Genomic DNA, 7,815 nt, shown 5'->3' with positions numbered 1-7,815 from the left:
CTGATTAATTTTAAAATCTTAAATAGAAAATACAGATCTAAAAAACATATTAAAAGAGTTTTAATATGTTGTTTATCATTAAAATCAAATAGATAAAAATAAATCTTGCATGATGCATGTGACCCTAGGTGAAAATTTTGAATTCAATGGTATAAACTTGTGTTTTTCACGCTTCCGTCCCTTCATGTCCTCCACTCTCTCATTACACTTATATTTATAGTCTCTTGGCTCCAAAGCTAAAGACAAAAATATCCCTACTTTAATAACAGCTGCAAGGAGCTTTAAGTCCAAACAAAAATTAATCTATCAAAGGACTAAAAACTCCTTATAAAAAGTAAATTTAATACAGTAGAAAATAAGGGCATTTAAGTCCAAAAGAGAGGTGGTTATAACAGCAAGAAATATTCTTTCAAAAAAGGTGCTAGTAGATGCATGTACATGGGTTGGATCTGGTACATGCATGTCCACAGTTTATTCCATGTAACCTTATGCTCCACCTGACACTTGGTCACTTCCAAGCTTAATTTTCATCAAATTTAATCCTTTATAATTTTCTTCATGCCATTCCAGCTTATAATCCTTACTCCTTAAGATTTCACAAATTAAATTCTGAAGTGATTTAGCTCTAGCTCTAGTAATTGGACCTTGGATGAAATCCTTTGGCGTGGATGTAGCTTGATTCTCATCAAGAAAACTGAATATGACATGACATTAATAGATGCTCCTAAATCTACCATTGCACGTTTAAATTTAGAATCACCTATTCTACAGGGAATAAAAAATGAACTTGGATCCTTACACTTGGGGGGTAATTTCCGCTGAATTAATGCTGACACATTTTCCCCCACATTGATCTTCTCATTATTCCTCAACTTGTGCTTTGTAGTGCATAATTCCTTAAGGAATTTAGCATACCTAGGGACTTGTTTGATTGCATCAAGCAAAGGTATGTTAACCTCTACCTTCCTGAAAGTCTTCAAAATTTCTTTCTCTTATTCTTCTTTCTTAGTCTTAGCCAACCTGCATGGGAATGGAGGAAGAACATAATTATTAACCTTATTCAGTTTAGGTTCAGTATTTACCTCAACTTCAAGAACTTCAAACTCTTTTGCTCCTTGCTTCTTATTTTTCATTGTCTCATCTGGAGTTTGATTATCAACTTCTTTCCCACTCCGCAACACTATAGCACTCGCATTTTCTCTGGGATTCATGACTATTTGTGATGGAAGCTTTCTAGAACCTTGAGCTTTAAGCTTACTCACAAATGAAGCTAACTGACCATTCTGCCTCTCTATGTTTTGAATGCTATTTTTGGTCTCCTGTTGAAACTATTGTGTATTTCTAGCCAAAGCCTTAACAATTTCATCAAGTGACATACCTTGATTTGAGGGAGGTGAAGGTGGTTGATTCACTTGTGGTCTTTGCTGATGGTATCAGTTTTGCATCGGTTGATTCCGATAACTCAAATTGGTATGATCTCACCATCTTGGATTTTAAGTATTAGAAAAGGGATCATACCTGCGTTGTCTCTGTCCATAATTTCCTACTGCATTAGCATGTTGCATTGATTCATCCTCTTGTAATGTAGGACACATGTCAGCAACATGACCCAAACCCAAGCAAATTCCACATACCTTAACAGTTTGCATGCTCCCTACAGTCAATTGCCTCACTAAAGAAGTTAAATTAGAAATCTGTTTCTCAAGGTTAGATGTACTTACCTCATTAACCTTCTTAGGTGTGTGATCCATTCTCATTCCAAACTGCTGAGAGTTTACTGCCATGTTAGCAATCAACCTCCTTACTTCTTCTGGTGTCTTGTCAACTAAAGCTCCTCCACTAGCAGCATCTATCATACTGCGGTCCATTGGTAGAAGTCCCTCATAGAAATACTGAATCAATAGCTGCTCACTTATTTGATGATGGGGACAACTTGCACACAGCTTCTTAAATCGCTCCCAATACTCATACAAACTCTCCCCATTGTACTGCCGGATGCCATAAATTTCTTTTCTTATGTTGGCAGCATGGGAATCAGGAAAATATTTCTCCAAAAATATCCACTTCATGTCATTCCATGAGTTGACAGATCCAGAAGGAAGGTAATACAACCAATCCTTAGCTGTGCCTTCCATGGAGAAAGGGAAAGCTCGAAGCTTAATCTGGTCCTCTAAAACTCCTTGAGGTTTCATGCTGGAACACACGACATGAAATTCCTTTAAATGCTTATGTGGATCCTCACTTGCAAGACCATGAAACTTAGCCGACAAATGGATTAGTCTAGATTTTAACTCAAAAGCAACATTTAAAGCAAGGTATTGAGTACACAAAGGCTATTGGTTTAGATCAGGGGCAGCCAACTCTTTCAAAGTCCTAGCAGCCATGGTTTCATTTTTGAAATCTAAATCCGAATCCGAACTTAATTCCCTTGGAGATTGGACTCCTTCAGATGTACTCGGAATCTGCTTAGCTTGCTTAGCCAATTTTCTCAACTGTTTAGCCGTTTTTTTCTACTTTTGGATCAAAGATCAACTCACCAGATTGAGAAGTTCTTGTCATAAACAAAAAAAAAAATCAAAGTAGAAACAATAAAATGCCTCAAAACCCTAAAAACGATAGAATTTGGCCTCAAGAGGGTGGGGCCAATGAATCTTAAGGATTGATTGGTTATTTTTAGAACGTCATTTCCTTTAAAAAAAGTTATAGAGTGCCCTCCTAATTCAACTAAAATTCTTTCAATGAATAGTAACAATGTAATTTTTGCTGAAAACTTAAAAATAGCAACAACTCATAAACAAAGTTAATAACAGAATATCCTAACACTAAAAACACGAAATCTAATAAACTTTCAGTCCCCAGCAACGGCGCTAAAATTCTTGATGGTTGCCTAATCCATCAAAAATTAAATTAATTAAAATTACAAGTAATGAAATATTTTCTACAGTAAGTGGTAATCCAGGTCGAACCCTAGAGACTAAGTTACTAAATTTCATGCACTTATGTAACAGAAAAAGAACAAAGGTTGGGGGGGGGGGGGGGGAGAAGGTTGTAACACTAAATCAGAAGAAATCAAGTTTAGAAATTAAAGAACTAAATTTAAATATGAAACTCTCAATTTAAACAAACTTTAGTCCAAGGTAATTCACATTCCAATGCATGACTCAATCATAGATAAAAGAAATACAATTATCTCTTATTGAATACTTAATGTAGATTTACCAAACTGTGAGGTAAAACCCCTAATTTCCCTATACTCATTAATTTGAGCCCAGCACTGTTATTAGCTCTAATTATTAACTGAATTGCTATTAAGCAAGCCTCATCAAATTAATAACTACTTTAAGAATAGGAAGTAGTTAAGCTGAACAACGATTTATAAAGCATAAACCATTTAATTCACTCAATTGTTTCCTTAGGTTATTATCGAAAACTTGGATCATAATCAATAAAATCTAATTGCTACTCACATTCAATCTTACACAACAATTACGGATTATGAAGATGAATTAGCAATTGATCAAATCAAACAGTTAACTAATAGGCCTTTTTAGCAAATCATTCAATAGATCAAAAACAATTAAATAAGGAAACAATAGATATTCAAAAAGGCATAATTTAAATTAAGAACTTGGTCTCATAAATCATGCATAAGAACTAGAATCCCTTGAACTGAATTTAGAACTTAGCCACTCATGTTCATGGCTTACAGAAAATTGAAGAAAAATAAAGAGAAATCTAAAAAGAGAATGAAGAATGAAGGTCTTCTGTGTTGTTTGAAGGTTTGAATAGTGTCTTTCGGCTACTGCCCAAATATGGTCTTTATACTCAAAAACCTAATCCAAAAATAAGAGCCAGACTTGGAAAAGTTTTAAAATTCAAAAGATAGATTTTTTGCTTTGTAATCATGGCCATTTTTCAACCACTTCTCTTTCGAATCTATCTCTGCCTTCTTTAGAAAAGTTGTAGCCTTATTTCTTAGCTTTCCAACAGGTACTCATTTACCCAAATCTAAGGTCTACAGCCCAATTTATGAGCCAAAAACCGAGACTAGTTCTGACAGATGTTTTAGCCCATAATTTTGACTTCATTACCATTTTTAACAATTAAAACGGCCTTATTTCACTTCCAACCCTTCATAGAAGTTGTAGAGGTGGCTCTTAAGGTTCAGTTGGGCTTGGGTTTGCTTCATTTGGACATCTAGAACTCTAGATACAAAATAAATACTAAAACTGGTAGTGACATATTAAGTCTAGGCTTTTGTATTAGATCCATAGCTCATTTTGACAACCTTGGAGACTGATTTGGGCTTTGGTCCCTTTTTGTCATTTGTAGTGCTTTATCTTAGCTTTTCAATGAACTAAAAAGCATTGGATTTGGAGACCCTTAACTTTAGAAACACCTGAAAAACACAGCAAAGGTCAAATTAATGCAAATGCTAAAAATTTCTCCATTTAACATAATTATTCGAACAACTATCTAAAAATATGCCTAATTGATAAGAAATGCTTAACCAACTGAATTAAACATAAAAAAGACACTAGAAATACTAAACATGATAAGAGTAAAATTAATAAATTATGCACTTATCAGTGACTAGTCCATTGGGCCGGGAGGTCAGGGTAAATAGGTTGCACAAAGTTGTCCTTTGGTAATCCAAGGACATACTTTTCTATCTGATCTGATTGAAATGCCCTTCAAAGATTACGATATCATCTTGGGCATGGATTGATTAACTAGGCATCATGCCATGATTAACTGTAGACTGAAGACAGTCACTTTTGGTCTCCCTCAGTATGGTGATGTGGTAATACATGGGGAGAGGCAGTTATTGCCATCAAATCTCATCTCAGCTGCACTTGCTAGAAAGATTATTAGAAAGGAGTGTGAAGCATACTTGGCACATGTGATAGACACCCAAGTGGGCAGTCTAAGTCTGAAGGATATCCCTAAGTAGTGATTTTTCGAATGTTTTTCCTGAAGAGTTGCCATAATTACCTCCAGAAAGAGAGGTACAGTTTAAAATTGAGATTATGCTTGATGTGGATTCAATCTCCATTACTTCATATAGAATGGCACCTATTAAGTTAAAGGAGTTGAAGGTGCGGTTGCAAGAATTACTTAACAAGGGTTTCATTCATCTTAGTGTGTCACTTTGGGGAGCACCAATTTTATTTGTTAAGAAGAAGGATGGTACTCTCCATCTATGTATCGACTACGGACAGTTAATAAGGTGACCATAAAGAATAGATATCCACTACCTCGAATAGATGATTTGTTTGATCAGTTGAAGGATGCAGCTGTGTTCTCCAAAATTGACTTGAGATCGGGTTATTATTAGTTGAAGGTGCAAGAGCAGAGCATTCCTAAAACTGCCTTCAAGACTCGATATGGCCATTATGAGTTTTTAGTAATACCATTCGAGTTAACTAATGCTTCAAATGCTTTTATGGACCTGATGAACACTATCTTTAGGCCATATTTAGATTAGTTTGTTATGGTATTTATTGATGACATTTTGGTGTATTCAAAAATACAGAGGAGCATTATAAGCATCTGAGAATTGTATTGCAGACTTTGAGGGAGAAACAATTGTATGCCAAACTGGCAAAATGTGAATTTTGGCTAAAAGAAATTGCTTTCTTGGGACACATAGTATCAGCTGAGGGTATCAAGGTAGAACCCAGCAAGGTACAGGCTATTCTGAATTGGAAGCAGCCCAGAAATCAAAGTCAGTAGTTTTCTAGGGTTAGTTGGGTATTACCGTCATTTTGTGAAGGGATTCTCCATGTTAGCATCTTCACTGACCAAGTTACTTTGAAAAGATGTAAAATTTCAGTAGACTGATAAATGTTAGCAGAGTTTTGATGAGTTGAAGAGATGTTTAGCTGAAGCTCCAGTCTTGACTTTACGTACTCTGGGTAAAGAGTATACTGTATACAGTGATGCTTCTCACAATGGGTTAGGCTGTGTGCTGATGCAAGATAGAAATATTATTGCATATGCTTCACGCCAGCTAAAATCACATGAGAGGAGCTATCTTACACATGACCTGGAGATTGCTACCATAGTATTTGCTCTGAAGATTTAGAGACATTACTTGTATGGGGAGAAGTGTTACATCTATGCAGATCACAAGAGCTTGAAATATTTGGACACACAGAAAGAGTTAAATTTGAGACAGAGGAGGTGCTTAGATCTGATAAAAGACTATGATTGTCTTATTGACTATCAGCCTGGGAAAGAAAATGTTGTTGCTGATACTTTGAGTAGCAAAACCATTGCTAGTTTGCAAGTATCACTTTTGTCCATGGTGCATGTGTTGAGGGCATTGCATGCTAATTTGGAAATTGATGATGATGGGTAGATGATAGCTACTTGGTAAGTGAAGTAAGTGCTGATTGATCAGATTAAAATAGCCACTCAGAATGATGAAAAACATTTGAAATTGATGGAAGAGGCTCGGGATGGCAAGAAACCAAAGTTTTTAGTGAGTGATGATGGCTTCCTCTTGCACCAGGGTAGAATGTGCACTCCAAAAGATGTGGAATTGAGGCAAATTATCTTGAAGGAAGCACATGACTCACCTTTTGCAATGCACCCTGGTGGGACCAAAATGTATAGAACGATCAAGGAGCATTATTGGTGGATGGGTATGAAGAAAGATATTACAAAGTATGTTTCCAAATGCCTAACTTGTCAGTAAGTGAAGGCAGAATACCAAGTGTCGGCTAGTTTACTACAGCCACTGTCAATTCCCAAGTGGAAATAAGAACGAATTATGATGGATTTTGTAATGGGGCTTCCTAGAACACATAAGAATCATGATGCAATTTGGGTTATTGTGGATAGATTGACCAAGTCTGCACACTTTTTGCCAGTAAGGATGGACTACAGCCTGAATAGATTAGCTAAACTGTACATTGATGAGATAATGAGACTACATGGAGTGCCAGTGTCTATTGTGTCAGATAGAGATTCAAAGTTCACTTCTAGATTATGGGGTAGTCTCCAAAAAGCCCTAGGAACTAGATTGAACTTCAACACTGCATTCCATCCACAGACAGATGGCCAATCTAAGAGAGTAATCCAGATTTTGGAGGACATGCTTCAGGCTTGTGTGATTGAGTTTGAAGGCAGTGGGGACACACACTTGTCTTTGATTGAATTTGCCTATAACAACAGCTATCAATCAAGCATTGGCATGCCTCCATAAGAAGCTTTGTATGGCAGGAAGTGTAGAACTCCCTTGTGTTGGGATAAAGTGGGCGAGAGAAAGTTTATTAGCCCAGAAATTATAAAGCAGACTGAGGAGAAAATTAAGATCATTCGAGATAGACTCAAGGCTACATCAGATTGCCAAAATTCCTATATTGATCTAAAGAGAAGAGATATTGAGTATGCAGTGGGTAATAAAGTATTCCTTAAAGTTTCCCCTTGGAAGAAAATTATGAGGTTTGGCAGAAAGGGGAAGCTGAGTCCTCGCTTCATTGGGCCATATGAGGTTCTAGAAAGAGTGGGTCCATTGGCATATAGACTGGCATTGCCTCCAAAGTTAGAGAAGATTCATAATGTCTTTCATATATCTATGTTAAGGAGGTACAGATATGACCTATCTCACATATTACCAATAGAGGAGATTGAAATGAATCCAGACCTAACTTATGATGAAGAGCCCATAGAGATCTTGGCACATCAGGTGAAGCAGCTGAGGAATAAGCAGATGCCACTGGTTAAGGAGCTATGGAACCATCATTCAGGCCAGGAGGCTACTTGGGAGCGCAAGGAGGATATGAGGAGATAACACCCACAGCTGTT

The 7,815-nt window shown here is 36.6% G+C and overlaps 1 non-coding gene across 1 annotated transcript; it reads left to right on the top strand.

The window, feature by feature from the left end:
• Positions 1–1,914: 1,914 nt before the first annotated feature.
• Positions 1,915–2,021, top strand: LOC131175613 (small nucleolar RNA R71). Its single transcript, XR_009145809.1, has one exon. It is a non-coding gene; the product is annotated as a small nucleolar RNA R71 (small nucleolar RNA).
• The last annotated feature ends 5,794 nt before the right edge of the window (positions 2,022–7,815 follow it).

This window comes from Hevea brasiliensis, chromosome 17, assembly GCF_030052815.1.
Source record: "Hevea brasiliensis isolate MT/VB/25A 57/8 chromosome 17, ASM3005281v1, whole genome shotgun sequence".
Taxonomy (NCBI): domain Eukaryota; kingdom Viridiplantae; phylum Streptophyta; class Magnoliopsida; order Malpighiales; family Euphorbiaceae; genus Hevea; species Hevea brasiliensis.
Note: the sequence above shows the minus strand (reverse complement) of the source record. Positions and strands in the feature narration are given on the sequence as shown.